This window comes from Cynocephalus volans, chromosome 1, assembly GCF_027409185.1.
Source record: "Cynocephalus volans isolate mCynVol1 chromosome 1, mCynVol1.pri, whole genome shotgun sequence".
NCBI classification, from domain to species: domain Eukaryota; kingdom Metazoa; phylum Chordata; class Mammalia; order Dermoptera; family Cynocephalidae; genus Cynocephalus; species Cynocephalus volans.
In genome coordinates this window covers 241,816,255-241,832,080 of record NC_084460.1, presented here as the reverse complement: position 1 = coordinate 241,832,080, position 15,826 = coordinate 241,816,255, and positions in this window count along the sequence as shown.

Here is a 15,826-nt window from a genome sequence, read left to right as displayed (position 1 = left end):
CAAATGGCTAGAAAAGAGGAGCTCAAGGATTCTTATCATAAAGAAGTGATAAATTTTTATAATGGTGAATATGCTAATTACCCTGATTTGATCATCACATATTGTATACATGCATTGAAATATAACTCTGTACCCCATATATACAAACATTCAATTCATGTAAATTAAAAATAAAAAAATTTTGAGTGCTGGCCCGTGGCTCACTTGGGAGAGTGTGGTGCTGATAGCACCAAGGCCACGGGTTTAGATCCCTATATGGGGATGGCTGGTTTGCTCACTTGGGAGAGCGTGGTGCTGACAACACCAAGTCAAGGGTTAAGATCCCCTTACTGGTCATTCTTTTTAAAATAAATAAATAAATAAATAAATAAAATTTAAAAAATTCTGATTTTAGAATGATACAATTCATCCAGATATTTTTTTCTACCATTCTTGATAATATGAGTTTGTGCTATTATAGTAGGCTAGAAATCTTATTAAATTTAATATCTAATCATGCTAGGGAAATTACATAATGTTTAGAATCACCCAGAGTGATTCTAAAGGCAACGAATTAGTTTTCATTTGATACCATAATAGCAATTAGAGTAACAATTGGGCTTGGTTTAGTGGCTAAGAGGTTTGTCCTTCAAAAGAACTGATCTAAATGTCCATCAAGGAATGAATGGATAAAGAAAATATGGTATATACATTTAACGGCATATTACTCAGCCTTACAAAAGAGTGAAATTCTGACACACGCTACAACATGGATGAACCCTGAAAATGTTATGCTAAGTGAAATCAGACAGACACAAAAGGACATGTAGTATATGATTCTGTTTATATGAGGTATTTATAATAGTGAAATTCAGAGAGACAGAAAGTAGGATAGTGTCACCAGGGGTTGGGAGAGGGGAAAATGGGGAATTATTGTGTAATGGGTACAGAATTTCAGTTTGGGATGATTACAAAGTTCTAGAGATGAATAGTAATTACACAACAATGTGAATGTAATTAATGCCACTGAATTGTACACTTAAAAATGGTTAAAACAATAAATTTTATGTTATACATATATCACCACAATTTTAAAAAAACCCTAAAGCAGCCTGGATGAGAAGCACTTCTGACACTTAAAAGTCATGTGATTGTGGGCTATATAGGAGCCAGAAGTTCCTCATACGCAAATAGGAATAATGCCTATATTACAGGGTTTTGGTGAGAATTAAATGAGATAAATTATATAAAGTATATATACAGGCTTTTTTTTTCTTTAACACAAATTACAATGAAAAAATGGCAGCTATTATTATAAACATATGTTTATTTACCTCTGTATCTCCACGGTCAAAAGTTTGTGGAATGGATAAAGAATGAGTGAAGAAACAAATGAATTACAGGGGCACTTTTCCCAGTGTGTCTGAAATGTTAGAACAGTAACAATAAAAATTACTACTAATATTTGTATAACAATTGAAAGTTTACAGGGAGCTTTTACGTGCATCACCTCCTTTGAATGTTATAACAACCAAGTGAGCAGGGGAGGCATTGAGACTGCGTGCTGTTCCTAACCACCAGAAATACAAAGCAGGGCAGTAATCGGGGTGCTTAGTACGATAGAAGAGTTAATAGACTTAAACTTTAAACCCAGGTTTGGAGTCCAGGGTCTTTTCCATAGACACAACTTAAAATTACCAACAGGATGGGAAAATGTGCAGACATAAGATCACATAGGGGGTTGGTGGGTAGTACCACAGTTTCGTTACTTTCCTTTTCCCTCACACCTAAAAATTAGCTGCTATGCCTCTGGCAATTAGGGGCTAAAGTGAGAATTCACAGCACTTGAAACAGGTATCTTTTGATGGTGAATGAGAGCAAGAGAGGGTGAGAAAGAGAGATATCTGACATTGATTCCCACAAAGGAAGAAAGAGCATTGTCCTGTAATCTCATTTCCATTGCTGTGAAAAGCTCTGGAGTAACAAAGGGAGATTTTTCCATTTCTGGGACCCTGACTTCTTCTCCTATTGCTTAAGTCACAGTCCTCCTCTACACTTATACCATATCGCAATTTATGTAGGGTGGAAGATAGATAAGGCAAAGTCAGAAGCAGACAAGGAAATAGAGCAAGAGTAAACTGAACCCGATTGGTTCTAGACTGTGATTTCTGCCATAAACTAAGGAGAACAGTGATGTAAGCAGTAAGTGATGATGGCAAAGGCCGAGGAATGGGACCATCTTCCTTCATTGCTCCAGAGTATTTTGCACCAGTGAAAATTGCTGGCCAGTTAGCTCAGCTGGTTAGTGAGCTGTGTTGTAACACCAAGGTCAAGGGTTTGGATCCTCATACTGGCCAGCTGCCAAAAAAAAAAAAAAATCATGCTATATAATCTCTCATGCATTATTACAAGGGTACTTCAAAAAGTTCATGGAAAGATTCATATTATCCTTTAATTCTATTTTTCCATGAACTTTTTGAAGTATCCTCATATCTGTGGTGACTCTTTTTCCATAATTTCCTGGGCTGTCTTTTTTGTTTGTTTTCACAGACAAGATTTTTGGAGGTATTATCTTCTACTCAGAATAGAATTTCTGCCCTTAAATTCCACAGCCGAAGTGTGTACCAAATTCTCATTTCCTTTAACATGTAAGAATCAAGTCACAAAGCTGGATAGCCACGCAATCATCTTGAAAAGTGCTTGAAGCAAAGCTTTAGTGAGATGATTCCAACCTCAAACTGTATGGCAAGCGCATGGTTCTCCCAATACCTTCATCATGACAGAGGTGCTCTTCCTGTAGTCTCTTTTGTTGTATGCCTGCCTAAGAGGCTCTTTCCGGCTCTAATGAGTAAGGCTACAGACACATGTCACCGCTCCTTTCTCTTTACTCCTCTGACCTCAGATAGCACGCAGCCCATTTCTGTCTCCATCGTTACTGCAGAAAGTGCTATCTTTAAAGGAAGATATCTTTTTCAGTTTTGTAAGAACTCCAGCAGATCTGGCAAAGGTTGTAACTCTTTATTTTGGGGTGTCTTTAAAAAAGCAATGCTCTACAACTACTTGTTTCCTTATGTAAAATTTCCCCATGTCCATAACTACTATGCTCAAAATCTCACTTAGGAAGCATAAACATTACAGGTAAGATCTGAAAAGTTCAATGTTAAGAATTATAAAAATGTTATTAACTATACATGGTAAGTTTCTTTAAAATCAACGGAAACTTCTTGAATGAACATTGTACAATATAATACTATATTTTCAGACCACATCAAGTTATTGGTTTACTAGGAGATACTGAGAAAATTTCATATGGATGTGAAATTTTGATAGTTTCTAAGGCTATTGGTGCCTGTGTCAGAAAAGAAACACAGTTGTCCCTTGGTACTCTTGGGGGATTGGTTCTAGAACCTCTTGCAGACACCAAAATATGCAGATGCTCAAATCTCTGACATAAAATGTGTAGTATTTGTATATAACCTACACACGCCCTCCCATACAATTTAAATCATCTCTAGATTACTCATAATACCCAACACAATGTAAATGCAATGTAAGTAGTTGTTATACTGTATTGTTAGGGAATAATGACATGAAAAAAGTCTGTACATGTTTAGTACAGATGCAGTTTTTTCCCCCAAATATTTTCAATCCACAGTTGGTTGAATCCACAGACGTAGAACCCACTGGTACAGAGGGCCAGCTGTACACGCAACAAGATATTTGGTGTCCAAAGAAAGAGTCTGATCACAACAGTAGTATAAATGCTACCTTTGCTGCTTCTGGGTTGAAACCACTGAGGCATACAGAACCCTAATGACAGCTGATGGTGACAGTGTAATGGTGCCTATAGGCAGTGCAGTGCTCCCTGGAGGAATGCAGCTGAAGGTGGGGGGTTGTGTATCAGTAGAAAAACGGCGTTGAAGAGGAGATGGGATTCACAGAGTTTGAAGGGAAGAGTAGGTGGCATGTAGGAGGGTACTTCAAAAAATTGATGGTAAGATTCATGTTATCTTTTAGTTCTATTTTTCCATGAACTTTTTGAAGTATAGTAGGTATTTAGAAGAATATTTTGGAGGAGTGCATGGGGAATGTATTAGTTTGCTAGGGCTGCAATAACGAAGTACCACAGGCAGGGTGGCTTAAACAACAGAAATTTATGTCCTCACAGTTGTGAAAGCTAAGTTGTGAGTCTAAGATAAAGGTGTCAGCAGGGTTGGTTTCTTCTGAGGCCTCTTCCTTGGCTAGTTGATGGCCATCCCTGTGGGTTCACATGGTCTTCCTCTGTGTGTGTCTGCGTCCTAATCTTTTATAGGGACACCCGTCATATTGGATTAGGGCTCACCTTAACGACCTCATATTTTCTTAATTACCTCTTTAAAGACCCTATCTGCAAATACAGTCCCATTTTCTATTCTGCACTAGGGGTTAGAACTTCAACATATGAATTTTGGAGGGGGACAAAATTCAGCCCATAACAATGAGCTTTCTAGGCAGGGGCATGAAAATACGAAAGTAAATGAGTATTTGCTGTAACAAAAGTGTAATGTGCTCCTTGGGGGAGTGAAGAAAGATGGGGCTGGAGAGACGGATGGGGCTCACAGAATTAAATGTCTTGTCTACCAAGCTGGGGAGTTTGGATTTCATCCTGTAGCATATGAGGAGCCACAGGAAATTCTATTTATTTATTTTCTTTAAAAGCAATGAGCACACTGAGGAAATATTTAAATTATGGAAATGAGACAACCAAATTTTTGTTTTGAATGCTCTGTCTGCACAGTAGGGACTGGATTATAAAAAGGAAAGTGTTTGAAGGCAGGGAAACTAAACAGAAACTTAAAGGTGAATCCAGAGACTGGACAAGCTAGAAGAAGAGGGTTTTTAGGATGCTATGCAGAGACTGTAAGGGGGGAGATGGTGTGGAAGACCCTGCCGCTGTAAGTGAGGAAGCTGACAGAATAAGGTCCTAAAAGAAGCCAAAGGGGTTACAAAAAGCTCAGAGAAAAAGAACAATGAAGAAAGGAGGAAAGCTGTAAAGATGAGGAGAGATTCAGGTAAGTTTGCAGATGGTGGGGTGGGAGGGTGGTGGTGGGGAATTAAAGGAGTCCCAGCCTGATGACCTATATTTTAGTTTTTCTTGTTTGTTTTTTGCTTCTGCTGAGAGAATGGTGTATAAGGTCTGAGTCTTGAAAAGAATAGTGAGGGTTTGGAGTATCCACTGTGAACAGAAGGGGAATAAAACAATTTCTGAGCCACACTGAAACCCCAGCAGAGGTGAGGCTCTCATAAGACCAGAGGATAGTAGTCCTGGAAAAGAGAAATTGACCTGGGTTGATTTCTGTTTGGATGGCTGACAGGACGGAGGAGGCCGAAGGCCCAGGCTGAGGGACTGAGGGGGCTGGTGAGAGGGTGACTGACTATTTGAGATCCAGGCATGAGGGGAAGGAAAGGAGCCAGGAGGGGCTAGAAGTCTGAAAACCTAAGACACCAGAGGTCAAGAGAAGGCTGAAGAGCAGGTTTAATGACAGGGAGGATGTGTGAAATAAATGTGGTGGTGAAAAAATAAATTTCTGATGAGAGATTTCAGAGAAAGAACAGTTTCAGGTAGTGACAAGGTCTTAAAGTCAGTATTAAATGAGAGGAGATATGTGCTGCGATTACTCAGGAGAGATTTATATTAGACCTAAAGGAAACATTTCCTAAAAGTTCTGTCAACACGGCTCTATTGTTTGGTTCTTTTTAACTTTGGGATTAGGGAAATATTGGAAACCTCTGTTCCCTAAGGAAGATGAAAGTGAGAAGATAGAGCTCTGAAAAGCAAGTACATCTGGGGACCATTAATTATATGTATAACCAAAAACACCCTCAAAACAGAAACAGGACAGGGAGGTAAGCACTCTGCCTCTTGCTATGTTAAATAACTAGCTAGAAAAGAATTCTTTGCCCAAATCTTCATAATAAGGCAATTTTATTTGGTTTATACTTCCTATAAATCTTGAAACAAGAGAACTTTTATTTAAGTTTTTTTATACAAATCCCCCCTGCCCCTGAAAAAGCAGCTTGAACTCTCTTTTATGTTCTTGTCATGCTCCTGGGGTTATGAGTTTGATTAGTAAAGTGGACCTATAATTTCTAACTTCACACTCTTATACTTTATCTAAGTATTTATAATTAACTTAATTTCTCTCTCCAGAAATCGGTGTTCTTTTAGACAGCTTTCTTTTCCAAAATATTGTCTGCAATCTTAAAGTAAAAAAAACCGAAACAAGAATAAAAAAATAAACTAAAAACAAAAACACACCTTAACCTTATTTAGGTTATTCCGTAGGAAACTTTAAAGCGAAAAAATTGTAAATAATGTTCACAGCATTATTCGTAATAGAAAAAAATGAAAACAACCCAATTGTCTATCAACTGATGAATGAATAGATAAAATGTGGTCTGTCCATATAATTGAATATCATTTGGCAATAAAAAGAAGTGAAGTATTGATACATGCTAAAACATGGATGAATCTTGAAAACAATGTGCTAAGTATGATGGTTAATTTTATGTGTCAATTTGCCTGGGATATGGGATGCCCAGATTAAATGTTATTCTGGGGTGTCTGTGAGGGTATTTCCAGATGAGATTAACACTTGAATTGGAGGCCCCAGAGTAAGGCAGATTGCCCTCCCTGATCTGGGGATGGGTGGATGTCATCCAATTCATTGAGAACTTGAATAGAACAAAAAAGTAGAAGAAGGGAGAATTCATTTTCTCTGCCTAAGTGCTTGAGCTGGGACATCAGTCTTCTCCTGCCTTTGACTGGGATTTACACCATCCCTGGGTCTCAAGATTGCAGAGGGCAGATCATGGACTTCAAAGCCTCTCCAATTGCATGAGCCAATTCCTTACAGCAAATCTCTACCTACCTACCTATCTACCTTTCTACCTATCTATCTAATCTATCTGTCTTATTAGTCTGCTTTCTGGAGAACCCTGACTAATATATGAAGTGATAGAAGCCAGACACAAAAAGCTATATATTGTATGGTTCCGTTTATATGAAATGTTCGGAACAGGCAATTCTGTACAGACAGAAAGTAGATTAATGGTTTCCTGGGGATGGAGGGACAGAGAAATGATGAATGACTGCTAATGGGTACAGGATTTCTTTTTTGTGGTGATGAAAATGTTCTGGTATTGGATAGTGGTGATGACTGTTCAACATTGTGAATATGCTAAAAAACACGGACTTGTACATCTTAAAAAGGAGAATTTTATGGTATATGAATTATATCTTAATGAAAAATAAAATGAATAAAGCTACTAGAGATTGAAGTAAGGTCTATATGACACATAGGGCTTGCTACATAGAAATAAAGCAATTGCTGCAATTTAACGCCTGTATGACTGGTTTATTTTGCCTTGTTATAATCTTTCATCGCCCCTAAGCTGTTAAGCTACCTGACTTAAGCTTTTTAAAAATGGGGCAGAACATCTTTTAACCTGTTGGTCATACAGGTGTTTCTTTTGTTTGAATTTAAGATTTCTGCACACATTAAACATTTCTTAGTTTTACCCATAGTTTGAAAAGTATCCCTATGCAGTCCAAACCCGTAATGGTGAATCCGGGCCTATACTCTATAAGTCAAACAGCCAAGCGTAGGATCAATGGGCAATAAGTGCTATACTACTTGACATGCTCTCTCTTACACTGCTTGGGGGAACAAATGGTAGCTGTTTGAGGTACCATTTTATAATTCAAGCAAAGTAGGTGATCAGGTCAAAGAAGATGTTAGTAATTTGGCTTAGGAGCAAGATGCCTTGGGTTGAATGTCCCCCAAAACTTAATTCCCACTGTAACTGTTGAGGGTGGAAAAATCCTATTACGGTAATTGCAAGGTAGGGCCTTGAAGAGGTGATTGGATTGTAGGACCATGATGTAGTGAATGGATTAATAATAGTGGTCATGGATGTGGCTCTGAGGGCATTAAAAAGAGAGTGAATGAGGTTAGGCTCTCGCTCTCTCTGCTCTGCATTTTCTGTCATGTGGAGACCCCTGGGTCACTGTTGCCACCACAAGGCCTGCACCAAATGTGTTCCCTGGACTTTGGACTTCTCAGCCTCAGAAACGGTAAGCAATATATTTCATTTTCTTATAAATTACCCAGTTTCAGGTATTTTGTTATAAGCAACAGAAATGGACTAATACACAAGATTTTCTTCTTTACCAAGACAAGTTAAATGCATTCATGTCCTCTTCAAAAAAAAAAAAAAGAGGAAATGAAGAAAGGAAAGAGAAAAAAGAAGATGGAACTTTGCAACCTTGCAATATCTGGCCTAACATTCCCTGAAGACCTGACACAGGGTTTGAGATGGAGACAAACAGTGCTTGATCTAGTCAGACGTCTACACCCACACTTAAGGGAGTGCACTGATACATAAGAACAGGGGAGTCAGACTCAGTCTTCCTCCAATTTATCCCAAACAAGGCAGTGCTAGACTTACCTGTTCTAATAGCTGGTGTCCAAAATTGGCCCCTAACAATTCCTCTCCTTCCTGAGTGCACATACTGCCCCTCATATTTAGAAGTGGAGCTTGTTTCCCCTCCTCTTCCAACTAAGTTGGTCTTGTGGCTTGCTTTGCCACACAGAACACAACAGAAACAGCCTCCCAGGACTTCCAAGTTCAGACCTTAAGCGTTCTACTTCCTGCCTCTTGGAACCCTAAGTCATTAAAGAAGTCCAGATGACCCTCATAGAGAGAGACCACTTGGAATGACTCTGGAGGATGAGATATGAGATGGAGAGAAAGGCCACAAGTAGGAGCACTGAGGTGCCAGATATGTGAGCAAAGAAGCATTTTCATGTTCCAGACCTTTCTTAGTCTGGGATGCTATAACAGAATGCCATAGAGTGGGTGGCTTATAAACAGCAGAAATTTATTTCTCACAGTTCTGGATGCTGGAAGCCTGAGATCAGAGTGCCAGCATTGTTGTGTACTGGTGAGGGCACACTTCCAGGTTACAGATGGCTGATTTTTCCTTGTGTGCTGGCTTACCTGGAGGAAAGAGAGAGAGAGAGCTCTCTGGGGTCCCTTTTACAAGGGCATTAATCCCATTCATGAAGTTGCCACTCTCATGACCTAGTTACTTTCCAAAGGTCCCCCTCCTACTGCCATCATATTAGGGTTAAGATTTCAACATATGGATTTTGGGGGACACAAATCTTTGGTCCATTACAAAATCTAATCACTATGACTGCAATCACACAAGAGATCCCAAGTAATTCTAGAAGAATCACCCAACTAAATCCTTGACAATCCACAAGAATCATGAGAAATAATGAAGCTTCTGTTGTTTTAAGTCACTAAGTTTGGGGATTTTCTTTTTAAAATAGCAATAGATAACTAAAACAAAATTGGGATCTGGAAGTGGGGTGTTACTGTAACCAAAACCTAAAACATGTGGCAATGGCTTTGTAACTAACTGTTGGCGAGAGGCGAGAAGGGCCTTTAGTAGGCTGTGAATGAAGCAGAAGGACAGAGATAAAATTGTTATTGGATGCTGGAGAAAAGGTAATCCCTGTTATGTAGTGGTGGAAAGTCTGGCAACACTGTCAACTATGGTAATGTGCAAGATAGAAAACATTCCTAATGAATTTGTGGATGTGGCTAAGGAAGTTTTCAGGCAGACTGTTGCAAGTACTAATTGGTTTCTTTCAGCTGCAGATGACAAAATATAAACATAAAGAGCCCAACTCAGAGCTTTGCTGGTAAAGATCAAATCTAACGTGCTTCCAGCCAGACAATAGGACTTCTGAGAATTTTATGGCACACCTCTTAGATTCTCCCTGCTAAACAAAAGAATTTCTAACAATCTTAAGGGCATTGTTCCACAGCACCTGTCTCCAAATCCAAGATAAAAGGGATCTGTCTCAAAGACATTTGTGGGTGAAACTTTTACCTAATAGAGTAGATTATAATTTGATACACAGGAAGCTCACAATGTTTTTTTTAAAGAATTACACAAGTATGGACTAAAGGGACAGAGATAGTTCAAAAACTAAGAGCCCTCTTAGTCCTGATGTCCTCTAGTCAAGAAGCAAACTGAGAAAACTACTAAGGGGCAAACATGGGCCATTTCTTATGGAATAGGAAGATGACTCAGAGGGCCTAGAGAATCTGGGAGAACTACTTTCAGCAAGCAGAACTGGGCCTTAATCTAGGTAATTCCTCTGATCTCAGAGTTGGAGAAAACGACCATACGTGTCTGGCTAAATTTCAGAATTGCTTGTCTGGTGACTGCTACGTGCCTCCCATTTCCCCAGCCTCTTGTTTAAATAGAGGCATCTACTGTGTTTATCTCATCCCTTTTTCATCATTGTACTTTTGGATGCATATGGGGCAGATAGTCTTTTCAGATCATAGGCCTTTGCAACCAAGGTGCTGCATCTGAGAGATGACACCTGAAGAGGCTCCCCTGCTCCTGGATCTTATTTAGATGACAAGATCCTGGACTTTGAGCTGATGCCATAATAGTATGAGACTTTTAAGCGTTTTGAGAAGGGGTGAGAATATTGTGCACATGTGAATTGTTGTAGCCAGAGGGTGAACTCTAGTTGCAAGTCTCCAACTTCCACATGCTTCTCCTACTTGTATGTATTTCCCACTCTTCACATTAAGAGATGGGGCTTATTTTCCTTTCCTTGAATCCAGCTGACTTTGATCAAAAGACTATGGACAAAGTGATGTTCTAGGTCTTCTGAACCCAGACCCTAAGAGAACTGGAAGCTTCCATTTCCTGTTGCTCCTGAAATGCTCCGTCTTTGAACCCAGCCACCATGCTGTGAGATGCCTGCCCTACATGGAGAGGACACATAGGGAAGAACTGAGGTGCTCCAACCAATTACCCCAGCTGACCAGCACCAAATGCCAGCCAATGAAAGAGGCCACTGTGGATCTTCTAGCGATCCTAGAGCCCTAGCTGATATCACATGAAGCAAAAGAACTACCTAGACAGCCCACAGAAATGGGAGAAATACTAAATTATTGTGTAAAGCTACTACGTTTTGGTTGATAAAAGACGTATGGGAAGGGAACTAACAATATCTGTAGAATGCTCTCATCTTGTGCCATCACTGTACACACCATTTTTGTTAACTCTCACAAAACCTTTGTGAAGAAGATGGTGGTAGGATCAGAAAACAGGCTGAGAAAGTAAATTCACCAAAATGTCATAGCCGGTAGGTAGTAATACCAGAATTCAAATCTGGATTGTCTGCCTTCTTTCTAGTATACTGTGTTCTTTCTAGTATAGTACTCGTCAACATCTTATAATTTGTAGAAAAACTTCAAGTGTAACTTAGTGAAAAACATGACTTGTAATTTTATACAGCACTATTTTTAAAATCTTGTTTATGTTATAAATACAAGCAAATCCTTATTTTATATAAAATGCTAATTATATGTATAGCCAAATCCTTGCTTTCTCATAGTCTCGATAGACTTTTATTGAACTTAATTTTTTCTTTTAGCACGTATTATTCAAATAACAGGAAGATATGTTTGTTGCTTATTTTGATAATAAATTTCTATTGTATTTCTATGAAAAAATCTTTTGCTCTTGTTACTTATGTGATTCTTTGGTTGGCTTAATGCTGTCAAACAACGTGACAAAAACCTATTCATTACATTACATTTTCTTTAAAGTTACTATTTGTGGCATAGATATAAAGTGCCACAGAAAATAGATGCATTTGATAGGCACAACATTCCTAAGACTTTGACTTTTAAAAGAAATAATGTGGATTAGAAGAATTAACATTAAAAAAATCTTTAAACAGCATGAAATATCTACTTCAAAGCCCCATATCTGAGATGGAATCTATGGTTTGTGACATTTCTATACTTTCCCAAGATAGCTCATTTCAATTTATTCACAAGTGATTGGGTAGTTATATGTAGCTGACAATTGTATACAAAGGAATCTCTTAGCATTCTCTTAGGCAGGATAGTTTTATATAAACGTAAGCAATAGTTTGAGGCCAAATTTGTTCTTTCTATTTGCTTGTTATAGATTTTCACAGTTTCATAATGTGGCTCTTCTTAGGGTTATTTTTCCAGTTGGTAGGGACTTTACTACACTTTAATTGTGTACATTAACAGAAATATTGGTAGAGAAAGCAGTGGTGAGAAGGATCTGGCAGGCAAGTCCCTTTAGGATCTTGCCACCATCCTCTGTCACTGTGCACCCTATGCTCTGCCCTAGTCACATGCAGCTATTTATTGGTGACTCTGTATTCTTGTATTCTTGCATGTCTCTGAGACTTGCTTGCCATCTCATTTAACCTCTAATCAGTCTTTACAAGTCAGCACAAATATCTCCCACTCCAGGACACCCTCCAGCTATTTTTGGTCTTGATGCCTTATTGCATTTTCTTCACCTCCACAGTAGGTTCCACTTACCACGTTGATGCCTTGTCTCTTTTCCCCATTAGGCTATGGGAAAGTTGAGGGAAGGAATTACATTTTATCCATCTTTATTTCCCAGCCCTCAGCAAAGTGCCTGGCATGGCATTAAGTTCAAAAAATGCTCGTTAAGGGACAAAATGAAAGAGTAGGCTTTCTGTCTTAGAGGGGGATAAATCAAGAATTAAAAAGGCACCTTCATGGAGAAAGATAGAAAAATACTATCTTACTTTCTTTTTCAAACAGCGTTATTGAGAGATCATTCACATGCCATACAAGTCACTTCTTAGGATTATTTATACTGCTATGATGAACTGCTGGAGGTAGTTAAAATGTATACTCCTTCATTCAGGCTATCACATACACCACAAGCAGTTACTTTCTTTTTTAAAAAGTTTTTATATTCAGTTTCCAAACATACTGAAAAATATTCATCATCCTTAAAATTCTCAGAAGCCCTTTTGTCTAGCACCATGGTTCTCAAACTGTAGATGTATCAGAATCATCCACAGAGGTTAACACAAATATTGCTGGGCCTCATCCTCAGAGTTTCTGACCCACTGGATCTGGGGTGGGTCCAAGAATGAGCATTTCTAACAAGTTACCAAATAAGGCTGATGCTGCTGGTTGAGGGACCATATTTTGAGAACTATAAATCTATTGTTATCAACAGTTATCAGCATTTTGCTATGTCTATCATTGATCCCTTCTTTCTCTTCTGTAGTCTCTAGAAGCAAATTGCTAACACTTCTCTATCATTTTACCCTTAAATACTTCTGTATGTATCTACAAAACAGGGACTATCTTCTTACATGTTTTTTGTTTGTTTGTTTTTTGTTTTTCTTCTTACATGTTATTATACCTAAAAGTTAACAATACTTCCTTAATATCATCTTACTGATAATCATTAAAATTTTCTGATTATCTCAATAACACTTTTTTATGGTTGGTTTGTTGAAATCAGGATTCAAACAAGGTCGACATATTCCATTTCATTGTCAAGACTCTTAAGTCTCTTTTAATCTAGAACAGTGGTCTCTCCCTTTTTTATTTTCTCATGCCACTGACCTGTTGAAAAAAATCTGGTAAATTATCCTGTAGAATGTCCTACTCTCTGGATTTGGATAATTGCTTCCTTGTAGTGTCATTTAACTTGTCCTTCTATCCACTGTATTTCCTATAAACTGGGAGTTAGAACTAAAAGTTCAGTGAGATTCAGTTTTTCTTGTAGTGTCATTTAACTTGTCCTTCTATCCAATGTATTTCCTATAAACTGGGAGTTAGAACTAAAGGTTCAGTGAGATTCAGTTTTAACTTCTTTAGCATGAATGTCTAATTGATGATGCAATCAGTGTACTTTATATTGCATAACATCAAGAGGCCTATAACGTCCAGCTGTCCTACTTTTGGTCATGCCAAATTGGTGGATTCAGGGGTAACAGCTTAACCTTTACATTGTACAGTGAACTATCAACCTTTCTCTTAATAGTTTTACTATCCCTTGATGAGCATTGCCAAACCCAGATAATAGTGGTTTTCTAAATCTGTCATTTCTTTTGAATTTATTAACTGGATTTCTCCTTTCAATTAGGGCTATTTAGTGATTCTAAAATGCAGTTTGTACAGGACAGGCAGGATAAATTATTATTTTCTTTTCCTTCAATTTCTAATTTTCAAAGGTGCCTATCCTTACTGAATTGTGACCACTGAAGTTCATATGTTGAAATTCAAACCCTCAGTACCTATATTTGGAGATAGGGTCTTTAAGATGTAAGTAAGTTAAAATGAGGTCATTAGGGTAGGCCCTAATCCTGTATGACTGGTGTCCTTATAAAAAGAGAAAATTTGGACACAGATAGTTTCAGAGGGAAGATCACATGAAGACACCAGGGAACACAGCCATCTACAAGCCAAGGACAGAGACTTCAGAAGAAAGCAACCCTGTCAAGACTTTGATTTCAGACTTCTAGCCTCTAGAATTATGAGAAAATAAATTTTTGTTGTTTACATCACCCAGTCTGTTGTAGTTTGTTATGGCAGCCCAATGAAAATAATACAATGCCCTAGCTACTTCTAATGGTGACCAGTGACTTTTTGTTTAATTAGTTAATTATATATCATTATGAACTCATGGATTTTATACATTTAATGTGTTTCAATCAGTTGTAGTCATTTTTCATTTGGATGTTTAAATTTTTCCATATTTGGCCAGAGGAAGCCCCAGAGGAAGTTGACTTTTGTTATTTCGGTATGACCCCAGCAGTTTTTGATAACTTCCTTGATTTCAGATACAAGATGTTCCAGGCTTATTTTGTACGTTTTCTGTCTCAGACCTGGAATCCTCTATTTTAAAATGATACAGTAGTCTCTCCTTGTGTGCAGGGCATATGTTCCAAGATCCCCTCAGTGGATGCCTGAAACTGGGGACAGTACCAAACCCTGTATGTACCATGTTTTCTCCTATATATGATACAACTTAATTTATAAATTAGGCATAGTAAGATAGTAACACCAATAATAAAATAGAACAACTATAACAATATACTGCAATAAAAGTTATGTGAATGTGGTCTCTTTCTCTCACGTGCTCAGAATAGCTTATTGTACTGTACTCACCGTCTTGTGATAAAGTGAGATGATAAAATGCCTACATGTTGAGAAGAAGCAAGATGAATGTGATGTACCGTTAGGCTACTGTCGACCTTCTGATGATACATCAGAAGGAGAATCATCTGCTTCACATCAAGCCATGATAATGTCAATGGTTGGATATCAGGAGCAGATAATGTCAATGACTAACGGGTGGGTAGTGTATGCAGCCTGGATATGCTGAACAAAGGAGTGATTCACATTCTGGGTGGGAGGGAGCGGGATGGGGTGAGATTTCATCATGCTACTCAGAACGGTGTGCACTTTAAAACTTATGAGTTCTTTATTTCTGGAATTTTCTATTTAATATTTTTGGACCACAGTGGACCTTGAGCTAAGTGAAACTGCAGAAAGTGAAACTGTGGACAAGGGAGGACTACTGTATAATCTGGATATATGACTATTTGTATTAGTCTATTTTCTGCTCCTTATAACATAACACATGAAACTGGGTAATTTATAAGAAAATGAAATTTATTTCTTACAGTTTTGGAGCCTGGGAAGTCCATGGTCTGAGGGAGCATCTGGTGAGGCCCATCTTCTTGGTGGGGACTCCATCCGCAGCCCAGTGGCAACACAGGGTGTCACATGGTGAGAACAGCAAGAGCAAGAGAGCTAACCTTCTCATTTGCTTTTCTTATAAAGCCATCAGAACCACACCCATAACCACCCATTAAACCACAATCCATTACTCTGTGAATAGACAATCAGTTCATGAGGACACAGATATCATGATCTAATCACCTCT